We start from the raw sequence: 15,453 nt of genomic DNA on the forward strand, positions 1-15,453 counted from the left end.
TTTACTATCATTATCAGTATTTGGCACTGCAAATTTGAAAATATTTATCTCATTTCTAAATTACAGTCAACTTTATTTTGGAATTGTATAGCATTAAAAGAGCAAGTCTACAAGCATGTGAAGTCAAGTGGGCCTTAGAAAGCATTACTAGGAACAAAGCTAGTGGAGGTGATGGAATTCCAGTTGAACTATTTCAAATCCTGAAAGATGATGCTGTGAAAGTGCTGCACTCAATATGCCAGCGAAGTTGGAAAACTCAGCAGTGGCTACAGGACTGGAAAAGGTCAGTTTTCATTTCAATCCCAAAGAAAGGCAATACCAAAGAATGCTCAAACTACCGCACAATTGCACTCATCTCACATGCTAGTAAAGTAATGCTCAAAATTATCCAAGCCAGGCTTCAGCAATACGTGAACCGTGAACTTCCTGATGTTCAAGCTGGTTTTAGAAAAGGAGAGGAACCAGAGATCAAATTGCCAACATCCACTGGATCATGGAAAAAGCAAGAGAGTTCCAGAAAAACATCTATTTCTGTTTTATTAACTATGCCAAAGCCTTTGACTGTGTGGATCACAATAAACTGTGGAAAATTCTTCAAGAGATGGAAATACCAGACCACCTGATCTGCCTCTTAAGAAATCTGTATGCAGGTCAGGAAGCAACAGTTAGAACTGGACATGGAACAACAGACTGGTTCCAAATAGGAAAGGGAGTACGTCAAGGCTATATATTATCACCCTGCTTATTTAACTTATATGCAGAGTACATCATGAGACACGCTGGACTGGAAGAAACACAAGCTGGAATCAAGATTGCCAGGAGAAATATCAATAACCTCAGATATGCAGATGACACCACCCTTTTGGCAGAAAGTGAAGAGGAACTCAAAAGCCTCTTGATGAAAATGAAAGAGGAGAGTGAAAAAGTTGGCTTAAAGCTCAACATTCAGAAAACGAAGATCATGGCATCCGGTCCCACCACTTCATGGGAAATAGATGGGGAAACAGTGGAAACAGTGGCAGACTTTATTTTTCTGGGCTCCAAAATCACTGCAGATGGTGACTGCAGCCATGAAATTAAAAGACACTTACTCCTCGGAAGGAAAGTTATGACCAACCTAGATAGCATATTCAAAAGCAGAGACATTACTTTGCCAACAAAGATTCGTCTAGTCAAGGCTATGGTTTTTCCTGTGGTCATGTATGGATGTGAGAGTTGGACTGTGAAGAAGGCTGAGCACCGAAGAATTGATGCTTTTGAACTGTGGTGTTGGAGAAGACTCTTGAGAGTCCCTTGGACTGCAAGGAGATCCAACCAGTCCATTCTGAAGGAGATCAGCCCTGGGATTTCTTTGGAAGGAATGATGCTGAAGCTGAAACTCCAGTACTTTGGCCACCTCATGCGAAGAGTTGACTCATTGGAAAAGACCCTGATGCTCGGAGGGGTTGGGGGTAGGAGGAGAAGGGGACGACAGAGGATGAGATGTTTGGATGGCATCACTGACTCGATGGACGTGAGTCTCAGTGAACTACGGGAGTTGGCAGACAGGGAGGCCTGGCGTGCTGCGATTCATGGGGTCGCGAAGAGTTGGACATGACTGAGCGACTGAACTGAACTGAACTGAACAAGCACCTTAGAATATTGTTTAATGCATAAGATACATGATTATATTAAATCTGTCATACTGAAGTATAGTATTAATATCAAAGTATTTTGAAATGTGAGTATATGGGTTTCTACATTAATACATTAAACAAAATACAGCAGCGTATTTAATAACTACTGTAATTATGAAGTTATGATGAATATTTTTATATATGACTAGAGATATGATTTCTATTGGTGACAGAAGCATTATATTCTTCTAATATTACTACAGTTTATTGTCTACATTATTAACTGAAGAAAATGTCAAAATTTCAGTTAAAAGGTTAGTGAAAATAAGAGGTAATTATTTTTCCATATAAATGTACAGAGTCCCTGAATTCTAACACAGGTTAAAATCTGTTAGTCCACAACCTTTCAAATTCTATGATCAAAGACTTTATGGCACTGCTTACACTCATCTCAAAGTCCCTTGTTAAAATAACAGCTAACACCCATCCAATACTTAAGTGGCACTTTATCTTTTACAGGTATTTTTATAATCATTCATCTTCTATGTATTTCATAATGTAAATGCAAGTATACTATCTCATTTGGGTTTATTTTCTTTATATTATTTTTAGTTATGTGGCTCTTTCTTACTAAACCGTAAGATACTCTTGAGCAAAAGCTTTTTGTCTTATTAATCTCTATCCTCACAAGGTTCAAATAAATAAATAAAGCATCATTATCCTTTTTCAGGTTTATTTTCTTTCTTTTTTAAATATTATTCTTAGGTAACTCTTTCTTACTCAACCATAAGATTCTCTTGAGCAAAAGCTTTTTGTCTCATTAATCTCTCTTTTCATGAGGCTCAAATAAATAAATAAAGCATCTTTATCCTCTTTCTATACATGGGGGGAAAAGAGGTTCAGTGCCCCACCAAAGGTCACCTAGGTGGAGGAGAATGGTCTAGAGGAGACTTCTTGATTCTTAGTTTGGTGAATTTTCCAGGAACTTACCTACACATGGTTTCTATATGATCTACAGTGAAATCTTCACCCTATATCTATTCATACAGTGTAAATAATAAGAGTAATTTTGGTGCTTACCTAACTCAATAAAAATATAAACAGCAAATAGGAGTATATGTGAAAGACAAGTTTATTTGCCTCCAAAGGACTTAAGGTAATTTAGAGAAATTTAAAATACAGTTAGTTGGTAAGGGGGAATCATCCCTGATCAGCAGCTGCCAAATAATCAAGCTAACTATCTAGCTGGGTCTCAGACACTGTTCACTTGTCTTTGCATAAGAAATAACTACAGTTTTAATTATAATTTGGGGTTATTCACAATACTTATTCCACTGAGTATTTACTCTACCAGTTGAAAAAGAAAATCTTTCCTTGAAATTGGTTAAAAACCCAAGAGTAGTAGACTACAATCTACAGTTCATACTAGTTTTAAATTTATAACTACAATTCTAGAATATTTGTGGGAGGGTAGGAAAAAGGTCTTTAAAGTGGCCATTTGTTTTAAAGTTAAACTTTGCCTCTATCTGCACATTTTAACTAACCATTATCAGACAGGCCTTAGGAACATTCAGAACATATTCAGGAAGTAATGCAGAGGACCCTCAGAGTTCATAAAATGAAATATGTATAAAATAAACCAATAATTTCACGAAAAGTCGCACAATCTAAAGGCCTGAATGATCTCTTCTGAGAAACGTAGTGCTATTTTCAAAACACACAGCAAACTAAAACCAAATTAACCTTCATAATAGCTAAGAGTGGAAACCACCCATATCTCCATCCACTGATAAATAGATAAATAAAACGTGGTAAATCCATAGAATAGAATATGATTCAATGATAAAAATGAGGTACTATAAAGAATTCCTAATACTCAAAAACAGGCAAACAACATGATTAAAAAGTGGGCAAAGAACTTGATTAGACACCTATCCAAAGAAGACAGACAAAAGGCTAATAAGCACACGAAAAGAAGTTCAATACTACTGAACATTCAGTTCAGTTCAGTCGCTCAGTTGTGTCTGATCCTTTGCGACCCCATGAATCGCAGCACGCCAGGCCTCCCTGTCCATCACCAACTCCCGGAGTTCAGTCAGACTCACGTCCATCGAGTTAGTGATGCCATCCAGCCATCTCATCCTCTGTCGTCCCCTTCTCCTCCTGCCCCCAACCCCTCCCAGCATCAGAGTCTTTTCCAATGAGTCAACTCTTCGCATGAGGTGGCCAAAGTACTGGAGTTTCAGCTTCAGCATCATTCCTTCCAAAGAAATCCCAGGGCTGATCTCCTTCAGAATGGACTGGTTGGATCTCCTTGCAGTCCAAGGGACGCTCAAGAGTCTTTTCCAACACCACAGTTCAAAAGCATCAATTCTTCGGCGCTCAGCCTTCTTCACAGTCCAACTCTCACATCCATACATGACCACTGGAAAAACCATAGCCTTGAACATTAGGGGAATGCAAATCAAAACTACGAGACACCACTTCATACCTATTAGGACAGCTACTATCAAAAATCCAGAAAACAGAAAACGATGGCAAGGATATGGAGAAACTGGAGCCCTTTAACACTGTTGGTGAGAATGTAAGATGGTACAGCTACTGTGGAAAACGGTATGGCAGTTCCTCCAAAAATTAAAAATAGTATGACCATATGATCCAGCAATTCCATTTCTGGGTATATTGAAAGCAGGGTCTGGGTTTCCCAGGTGGCACTAGTGGTAAACTGCCTGACAATGCAGGAGACATAAGAGATGCGAGTTTGATCCCTGGGTCGGGAAGATTTCCTGGAGAAGGAAATGGCAACCCACTCCAGTATCTTTGCCTGGAATCCGACAGACAGAGGAGCCTGGAGGAGTACAGTCATGGGGTTGCAGAGTTGGACACAACTCAAGCGACTTAGCAAGTACAAAGAGATATCTGTATACCCATGTTCATAGCAGCATTATTCACAGTTAAAACACGGAAGCAACCCACGTGACCATCAATGGATGAACGGCTAAGCAAAATGTGGTATGTACACACAACACAGTATCATTCAGCTTTAAAAAGGAAAGGAATTCTGACACAAGCTTATAACCTGGGTGAACCTTGAAGATACTGTTAACTGAAATAAGCCAGCCACAAAGAGACAAACGCTGTGTGATTCCACCTATATGAAGCACTTACTGTTGTTGTTCAGTTACTCAGTCACGTCCGACTCTTTGTGAGCCCATGGACGCACCACGCTTCCCTGTCCTTCACCAACTCCTGGAGTTTTGTCAAACTCATGTCCATTGAGTCAGTGATGCCATCCAACCATCTCATCCTCTGTCGTCCCCTTCTACTCCTGCCTTCAATCTTTCCCAGCATCAGGGTCTTTTCAGTGAGTTGGCTCTTCGCATAAAGTGGCCAAAGTATTGGAGCTTCAGTTTCAGAATCAGTCCTTTCAATGAATATTCTGGACTGATTTCCTTTAGGATGGACTGGTTGGATCTCCTTGCAGTCCAAGGGACTCTCAAGAGTCTTCTCCAACACCACGGTTCAAAAGCATCAATTCTTTGGCACTCAGCTTTCTTCACAGTCCAACTCTCACATCCATACATGACTACTGGAAAAACCACAGCTTTGACTACACGACCTTCATCGGCAAAGTAATGCCTCTGCTCTTTTTAGAGTAGCCAAAATCATAAAAAGAGATAGAAAGTAGAATGATTGTTGCCAGCAGATGCAAGGAGAGGGGAATGAGGAGTTACTGTTAATGGGTATAAAGTTTTAGTTCTACAAGGAGAAGAATTATGGAGATGGATGGTAGGGGCTACACAACATTACAAATGCATTTAATGCCACTGAATTGTACATTTAAAAATGCTTAAGATGGTAAATTTATATGAAATGTTCGGAACAAGCAAATCTACAGAGACAGAAATTGGATGAGTGGTAACCTACAACTAGAGCGTTTGGGAATACTAGAAAAGTGTGAAGGAAGGTGGGGTTTCTTTTTGGGGTAATGAAAAATGTTCTAAAATTGTGTTGATGGTTGCATAAATTTATGAATATACTGGAAGTCACTGAATTGTACACTTTAAAAATGGGTGAAAAGTATATAAATTATATATCTTACTAAAACTGTTAATAACAACAACAACAAAACTAACAAAGTTTACTTAAAAAGAAGTCCTTGGGAGATAAGAGTGATTTGTAAAACCTGCCAATCATTTCACACTTGAATGGCCTGGCTATAATGGTTAGACTCCTTTCTAATAACAGGATCTAATACTCCAGTTTTACCTGAAGTATTCACTCAATGAATTTCCCTCTGGGCAAACCATGATGGTTCAATGAGTTCACAGGAGTAAAAGTAGATACCTAAACAAATAACCATATCCACTTGAAACTAGCACAACACTGTTAATTGGCTATACTCCAGTATAAAATAAAAAGTAAAAAAAAACAAAAAACAAAAAACACAATTCCAAACAACCATAATACAAAATGTAGTATATATGGAAAGTGCCCTAAGCAAGAGACAAATAAGGGTTAGGGAGATCAGAGATACGATCAACTGCCAGTGAGTAAGGCATGGTCAGTGAAAAATCTTATAGAAAGGATGACATCTGAGCTCAGTAATAAATTAAGGGTAGATTAACAAAAAACAAACAAAAACAAAACCAGGAGTGGAGAAGAGATATTGAAGCTGAGAAAATGAGAAACGCAAAGTCTTGGAAGTAGAAAAGTACTAAGCATGTTTAGGGAACACTAAATGGCTCCACTTAACATAGACCAGATAGATAGACTGGGGCCAGATCATGTATAATCCTAAATATGAAGCTAAACAGCAGAGGATGCTGATGACCTGAAGCAGCAATGACACGATCCTATCTACTTTAGAAAGATAAATCTATGTAGAATGAATTGGACGGAAGAGAAAGTAGAGTCCTGACAAGTAATTATTGCAGTACTCGAGGACAAAGTTAAATAGAAGCCAGAACTCCTAGGAATGGAAAGGACGAGCAGAGGAGATTGAAGGGAGTTACATTAAAGAGACAGAGTCAGCAAGCCTTAGCAACTAAGGATGTGGGAGTAGGAAAAAAGTCTAGGAGGAGGCTCCAGTCTACATGACTCGGAGAACAGTGGTGCTAATGACAGAAAAATGTCAGAAGAAAGTTCTGAGAGTTGTTTGTTTAGGGGGAGTAGAGGAGAGGTTAAGAATATGATGAGTTTGGTTTTAGATTTGAAATTCACGTGGGTGGAAATGTGGTACCAGGAATGAACAGAGGGATCTGGATTTTATAAACAGGAAACCAAGTCTTCATTTCATAGCAAGGTTTGATGTTTTAAGAGTGCATAACACCGCCAACAAAAAGAAGCATTAATAAAATTAATTTGACCTATATATGATGTTTGCTATGGTTCATTCAAGTTAGTCCATACTACAAATACTCAGAAATTTCAAGTTCATTATCATTATGGCTCATTCAAGCTAGTTCATACTACAAATACTCAGAAACTTCAAATTACTCAGCACACTGTTTTTACCCTAGTCTAAAACAGAGGCAAACTAAATCTGTTCTACAGAAATAATATAATTTTAATACTACTGTTGTATCTAAAAATCTCTTCTAAAGAGCTCAAATACCGTATAGTTCACACTATTGCTGGAGAATGTTTATATGTAATTATTTATTTTTAGACCAGAGATTAGGAAATGTTTTCAAAGTCACACATAAGGCCACAACTTAGAGTAAACTCTGAACTTAGAACAGATTTGTTTAGTGTCCAATTAAACATTAAATGTGCTTTATGCACTATCATTAGTATATAGACCCCAGGAGTCTATGCATTTTCTCTTTCATGAACCAGCTAAAAGCAAGGCACTGAGAGAGAAAGTCATCAGTAATACAGTAATGTTAGACCTGGGGCAGAACCTGTATCTCCTATTTCTCAGTCCACCATTCTTCCCCATCACTCAAGGGTCCATGTATAGTGAGTGTCCTTTTACTTTAAATTCCTGCACTATGACAGCTAATGAGAACATTTATACAGCTACTAAACATACTGTTTTAGCTTCCAACTTGGGCAGAAGGTACGGCAGTGAAACTATCTTATGGCTAGCTCCCAAACTATCTTATGTAGCTCTTGACCTACAAAAGCTCTTCACTATCACGATACAAGAGATCTGGATCTGATTACCATTCCTGGACTCCTGACTTCTGTCTAAGGAAATATTACTGCAGAAGCACAGAATGAGTCTGAGGGAAGTCTGAGGAAAAATTCCCCCCACTCAAAAAGAAACCCCTCTGAACGATTAATAAAGAATGAGGTGAACTTGCTTAAAAAAAAAAAAAAGGAAATTATAAAACAAAGATAAGACAAAATACACATACATGCCCAGAAATCTTTACTCAAACTGTCTAAGAAGGACAACTGGATTAAAGAAGTATAACAATTATGTAACTGTCATAGAAAATTTAAAAACGTATTACTTGGCCAAGCCAGACAAAATCTCATCACTTAAGTAGCCAGTAACAAAAATGACAAAACTTCTCCTCTAACTTAAAAAAAACTGCACTGCCTCCAGGTAATTCTCATACAAGGACAAGTGTTACCCTCTTATTGGAGTATTTTGCATATGGGGCCAGAAATGGGAACTGCTCCTCTAGTAGGTTATCTCAACAAACTTGGGTGGGCTTGCTGTACTAGAGCTGAGATGGTGACCTCCCACCAACTCCTTCAGAGAGGGGCAAAAGAGCGGACTCTTTCATTCTGCTATTCATATCAGTGGGAAAGGTTAACTGGATTCTCCTCAATAGATGATCACTGTCAGTGTCTCCAAAAGTGGGGGATTCCATAGCAACACAGGCCTCTGGGGAGACAGAAAGCTAAACCTGGCTGTGAATTAGGTCTACTTTGAGAGTTACCGCTCAGTTGTACCAAGATAGCTGAAAATCTAATCCTTACTCATCTCAGAGTTTGCCAGGTCTCCAAATGCCAGGCTAAGGACCCAAGGCCCAGGACCGTAGATTCCAGCTCCACCCATCTAGCTCAGCGGGATTATACTGGGCAAAAACAATCCTCTCATTTCAAGCAGGAACCAGACTGGGGCAAAGCTAGGCTGTGGGCACAGCTCAACCACTGCATATCCAAACCAGCACCCTAGAGCCGCTGTCACCACCCAGAAGCAGAGCAGATGCCCCAGGCTTTAGCTCACTGCAGCCGGCATTGTTTACGCTCTTTCGCCGCCTTAGCCTCTGATAGGCCAGGAAAGTCCCCTGTATAGTCCACCAGGACTTCCGGCATGGGCGCGGGATGCTTGACCCTCGCCCGCAGTTTGACACTTACGCTCCCCAGCAAGGAGAGGTCGCAGCCCTACGGTTCGAGGCGGAATCAGCAGGAATACCGGGCGGGCGGGGGTGGTGGCAGCATTGGTGCGGAGGGCCGCTGGGAAACGCCTCCTCGGGGGCGGGGCCCAGAGCGCTGTGTCAGAGTGCCCGCCCCACCCCGGCCCGGCCCCGGCCCCCGCCCAGCACACACCGACAGCTTAAAGGGGCCGCACACGCCTGTGCTCAGGTCTGCAGCACTGGGCGGGCGCTCCTTCCATCCCACAGGGCTTTCAAGGCGAGACGCTGATGTGAAGGGCCAACTAGGAACACTCTACTTCGGTTAGGTGTGGACCTCTTCTTTTGTGTGTGGCAACACAGATAATGTTCCAGAAACAAAGGAGGTGACCTGTTCTTACTATCACAATCTTAATGCCTCCTTCAGAGGTGAAAAAAATTGCGGCTGGAAACAAAGCTTCAGGGTAAATATATAGCCCCCATTATGTTAGTGGCTTATTCCACTAACTGCTTATTAACTCGAGCAGTTAGCATTTTTCAAATGGCAACTCAAAGGCACAGAAAAGAATTCTGAGAGCCTGCACTGCTTCACCTCACCCTTTCACTGACTTCCTTCTCTTCCGTACAACGAGGAATCCTAGACAACGACAGAAGATGGATGTGTGTGCATGCCAAGTCGTTTCAGTCGTGTCCCACTCTGCGACTCCATGGATTGTAGTCCACCAGGCTCCTCTATCCATGGGATTCTCAGGCAAGAATACTGTAATTGGTTGCCATGCCCTCCTCCGGGGATCTTCCCAAACCAAGGGATCAAACCTGGGACTTCTGCATTGCAGGTGGATTCTTTACCATCTGAGCCACCAGGGAAGCCCATGTAATATGAAGAGTTCTTGAGAAAATTGTAGTAGAAACTGGACTAAAATCTCAGGGAGTTAAGTAATGGTCTCTGATCTCTCTGTAGGTTATTAGAGAATTTTAAATTTTTTTTCATAGGAGGAATTTTTCCTCAATCTCAACTTACAAGGTCTGTATGCATTTCGTGTCTCCTTTATACTGTCAGGAAGAGATTTATATATTTATTAAGCCTGTATTGTTGTTCTTCAGTCACTAAGTTGTGTTCGACTCTTTGCGACCCCATGAAATGCAGCATGCCAGTTCTCCACCTTCTTCCTGAATTTGTTCAAACTCATGTCCATTGAGACAGTGATGCCATCTAACCATCTTATCCTCTGTCCTCCCCTTCTCCTCTTGCCCTCAATCTTTTCCAGCATTATCTTTTCCAATGAGTCAGCTCTTCAAATAAGGTAGCCAAAGTACTGGAGCTTCAGCTTCAGCTTCAGCACCAGTCCTTCCAATGAATATTCAGGGTTGATTTCTTTTAGGATTGACTGATTTGATCTCCCTGCTATCCAAGGGACTCTCGAGAGTCTTCTCCAATACCACTGTTTGAAAGCATCAATTCTTTGGTGCTCAGTCTTCTTTTTGATCCAACTCTCACATCCACACACGACTACTGGAAAAATCATAGCTTTGACTACACGGATCTTTGTCAGCAAAGTGATATCTCTGCTTTTTAATAGCTTTTCTTCCAAGGAGCAAGCGTCTTTTAATTTCATGGCTGCAGTCACTGTCCATGCTGATTTTAGAGTCCAAGAAAATGAAATCTGACACTCTTTCTACTTTTTCCTCATCTATTTGCCATGAAGTGACAGGACCGGATGCCATGATCTTCGTTTTTTGAAGGCTGAATTTTAAGCCAGCTTTTCCACTCTCCTCTCTCACCTTCATCAAGAGGCTCTTTAGTTCCTCTTCGCTTTCTGCCATTAAAGTGGTATCATCTGCATATCTGAGGTTGATATTTCTCCTGCCAATCTTGATTCCAGCTCCTAAGTCATCCAGCCCAGCATACCTTCACCTAATCTTGATAAATAAGCATACCTTATTAAAACCTTAAGTCACCCCTAAACCTATACAGGAATCAATTTAGTAAAGCCAAAAACCATTTATGCGCTTCCCTGGTGGCTCAGTGGTAAAGAATCTATCTGCCAATGCAGGGGATGCAAGTTTAGTCCCTGGGTCAGAAAGATCCTCTGGAGAAGGAAATAGCAACCCACTCCAATATTCTTGCCTGGGAAATTCCAGTGACAGAGGAGCCTGGCGAGCTACAGTTCAGGGGGTCACAAAAGAGTTGGACAAGAGTTAATGCCTAAAGAACAACAACAAAAGACCATTCATAAGTGCCCGAACATCTTCCACCCCAAATAGGAGTTCAAGTGGAAATTTCAATTCCAAAGGACAGGCACAAAGACTGCTCTAATATGGAGCAGACCCAGGTTACCCTTATTCTGAAAGTCATAGAAAATTCTAGGCTAAGGTTGCCATGAAAAGAAGCTGATTCAGATTAGAACAGTCTGATTTTGAATTGCAAAAAAAGAAAAAAAAATCACCTCATTTCAAAGTGCATTTAACTGTGAATGATACTTTTGAATTAGGTAATTAAGACCTTCTTGCATTCTATCTGTATCAAGCTTATCACACTGTTCTGAGAGCAGTGTAGTAGATCAGCCTTCCCACTAGACTGTGAGCACCTCAAGGCAATGGTTGGAATGTATCTCATCTTTTCTCCCAGTACATGATACCAAATGAATACTCAGTAAGTATTTACACAAACGGTATGACCAACACTTATTTGACAAAGGAGTCCAGGTAACTTCAATAAGCCTAGTGCAGTGAGTATACACGTGCATGTTCACATACAAATGGACAATACCCAGTGCTGCACTTACTACGGAATTAAAAATTTAGAGAGAAAAAATCCATTGACTGTACAACTCAGTGCAATCAGATTTATGTATTTTGTCCCAAAGCAAAGACATTTTATATAAATATTCCTGAATAATAATTAGATATCTCACCCAATTCACAGCCCAAAATATTTCGGTTATTGTGTCCTTTTCTCTATAAACCACAAAGAGACTAAACTGGACATGTAAAACCTTCACAATTAAACAAATTACCAGGAAGAAGTATTCTCCAGGGCAAAGTTGAAACTGTTTAGGAAATGATTCAGCAAACATTATATATGGAAGAGAATATGGGAAAATGATAATTCATTTATCAGAAAAGTGGTTATTTCTTGTGCTTTTAAAAAATCCTTCTTCATTGTAATGTTTTTTCCTGAAACAAATCAAGCACAGATTAAGGAAAATATTTATTTACACATAGCCAGAGTGAAGGGGGAGAAGGCAATGGCGACCCACTCCAGTACTCTTGCCTGGAAAATCCCATGGACAGAGGAGCCTGGTAGGCTGCAGTCCGTGGGGTCACTGAGTCGACACGACTGAGCGACTTCACTTTCACTTTTCACTTTCATGCACTGGAGAAGGAAATGGCAACCCACTCCAGTGTTCTTGCCTGGAGAATCCCAGGGACGGGGGAGCCTGGTGGGCTGCCGTCTATAGGGTCGCGCAGAGTCGGACACGACTGAAGCGACTTAGCAGCAGCAGCAGAGTGAAGGGGGGAAAGTTTTAAGCATTAACTGGAATTCTTTATTAGATCATATTCAGTGAAGGGAAGAAGCCAAGTTAGTGATTAAGAGCGAGGACTCTGGAGTCAGAATGCTTAGTTCAAATCCTGGCTGTGCCATTTATTAGCTATGTGGTTTTAGACAAAAACTCTTACCTCTTTGTGCTTCTGTTTTCTATTTGTAAAATGAGGAATTTTTTTACCTTACTAGGATAATTAGGAGAATTAAATAAGTTAAGTTTCTTTTACTTAAAAGTGCCTAGAATTAATTGCTGAACATAAGTAGTAAATAAAATACATAATGTTCAACAAATACTGTCGACCTTTTCTATCACATTCCTCCACTAAAAAGTAAATGAATAGCCCCTTCCCACTGACTGCTCCCTGTGTTCCTCCTAGCTGTCAGAAGTTAACTGAGGATTAGAGGGAGAAGAGGTCCTCCAACCCAAGAGCTTTTAAGTCAGGTTTACTGACGTATAACTTACATATACTAAAATTCTTTGGTGTAACTTACATATACTAAAATTTACTTTTAAAAATTCTTTCTTGGAGTAGAGTTGATTTACAATGTTGTGTCAGTTTAAACTTCACTCTTTAATACACAGTTCTATGCACTCTGACAGAAACATAATCATGTATCCATCACCATAGTCAAAAACATCTCTACAAGCCCCACCAACTTTCTTGTGCCTCTTTGTAATTAGCCTCCCCCCCAGACCATCACTGATCAGTGTTCTGCTCCTACAGGTTTGGTTTTTCCACGACGTCACGTACAAAGAACCAGATAGTGTGTAGTCTTTTGAGTCTGGCTTTGTTCACTTAGCACAACTGAGATTATCCGTGTTTTTCACATGTCAGTAGTTTCACTTTATTGCTGAGCAACATTCCCTTATATGATCTAACACATTCTGCTCATCCATTTACCAGCTGAAGGACATGTGGACTGTTTACAGTTTTTAGCAATTGCAAAAAAAAAAGATAAAAAACCCAAACAGCTACAAATTTTTATATGAACATAACTTTTTATTTCTCTTGGGCAAATATCCAGGAGTGGGAAAAATGGGTGATAAGGTAAGTGCATGTTTAATTTTATAAGTAACTGTCAAATTGGTTTCTAAAGTGTCTCTTTGAACCCTTTCATGCTCTTTTTTCTTTCTTTTTTTTTTGTTGTATCTTTTTTTTTTTCTTTTTTTTTGTTGTTGCATGCTCTTCTACTAACAATAAGTCAAGGGTAACTGGATTATTACTTACTACTGATTTTCAGTACGGATCTGTATTTTTATACCTATCAATTACAATCAGTTCTTTCTGCAACTTAATATTAATGGTGTGTCATTAGTCTTCTATTTATGAAGAATCATTGATCACTTGACATGAATCTTAAATGTTACTTTATAATACTTTCAAAGGGAAATATCAATGAAAATTACTCTTTCAAATCCCATCCAAAAGTAGTCATATCTGGTAATTTTTTCTGAATCAATGAGCTATAAGAATTAACAAAAACTACTACTAGTAACTAAATACATTAGGTATACTTCTGTTAATCAAACTTGTAACATTCAGACAAGAGTTTCCAGAGCCTAAATAAAATTTATCAACAATGTATATAGCAAGTATTATTTAACATCTTTAGCAAAAGTATAATTCTCCTCATTAGGAAACAAAAAGGACACATACAAGAAAATGTTTGGAAATTCATTATAAATACTATGTCCAGAGACTTCCCTGGTGGTCATTGGCTAAGACTCCACACTGTCAATGTAGGGGGCTCAAGTTTGATCCCTGGTAAGGGAACTAGATCCCAGGGGCCATAACTAAGACCCAGCACAGCCAAATAAATAAATATTATAAAAAATAAATACTATTTCCAATATCACATCAATATGCCGCTGCTGGTTATGCAAACTGGCACATCCAATTTCGAAAATATTTGATATCAACAACCCATTCCCAAGAGAACTGAAAGTCCACACAAAAGCTTGTATATAAATGTTAACAGCACCATTACTCATAATAGTCCCAGAGTGGCCTATCCATCAACAGTCACTATCATTTTATCACTATCAAGATAAATAGGTGAAACAGATTGTGATCTATCCATTCAATGGAATATCATTCAGCCATAAAAAGGAATGATATATCCTACAACATGGGTTAGCCTTGAAAACACTGTAGTAAGTGAAATAAGCAAGACACAGAAGGCCACATATTGTATGATTACGTTGATACGAAATGTCCAAGTTAAGCAAATGCACAGAGACAGACAGAGCCAAGGGCTAGGGGTGGGAGGGCAGGGAGGGAAATAAGGAAGGGGAGTGACTACTAGTGGGTATGAGGTCTCTTCAGGATGATGAAAATGTTCTGCTATTAGATAGTGGTGATGGCTGCACAACTATATGAATATATTAGGAAGCTGCTGTACACTTTAAAAGAATAAATTTTATGCTGTGTGAATTCTATCTCAATTTTTAAAAATCCCATTAATAGGAGACAAATAAATAAGCTATAGTATATTCACAGAAAAGATATCATACAGCAGTGAAAATAAATGAAGACAGCTATTAGTTAAAACATGCATAATTTCACACACCATGCTGAGAAAATAGCTAGTTACTGAACAACATCACATCAGATCATTATGATTATTCAAACCCAAATACTATACTGTGTAGGGATACATACATTTGTAGGTAAATTTAAAAGACAAGTATGAGGATGATATCCTGAAAACAGCAAAGCAGAAAAGGCAGAGATGCAGTCAAGGAAGGGTGCACAGGATATTGATATGATCTTTCTTAAACTGGGGGTAGGAATACTAATGTTTCTTTTTGAAAATTCACAAACTAGACAGCATATTAAAAAGCATAGATATTACTTTGCCAAGAAAGGTCCGTCTAGTCAAGGCTATGGTTTTTTTCAGTGGTCATGTATGGATGTGACAGTTGGACTGTGAAGAAAGCTGAGCACCGAAGAATTGATGCTTTTGAAGTGTG

The 15,453-nt window shown here is 39.4% G+C and overlaps 1 protein-coding gene across 3 annotated transcripts in view; it reads right to left on the reverse strand.

The window, feature by feature from the left end:
- Positions 1–15,453, reverse strand: part of CKAP5 (cytoskeleton associated protein 5) — a 104,320-nt gene that overhangs the window by 69,915 nt on the left and 18,952 nt on the right. The window contains exon 1 of one of the 3 annotated variants that reach the window (XM_061381325.1): positions 8,937–9,022. The exons of the other annotated variants lie outside the window; for them this stretch is intronic. The gene's annotated coding sequence lies outside the window, so the exon portion shown is untranslated. Of the gene's footprint in view, positions 1–8,936; positions 9,023–15,453 lie in introns of those variants that run through there. 3 annotated transcript variants of the gene reach the window in all.

This window comes from Bos javanicus, chromosome 15 (assembly GCF_032452875.1).
Source record: "Bos javanicus breed banteng chromosome 15, ARS-OSU_banteng_1.0, whole genome shotgun sequence".
NCBI classification, from domain to species: Eukaryota; Metazoa; Chordata; class Mammalia; order Artiodactyla; family Bovidae; genus Bos; species Bos javanicus.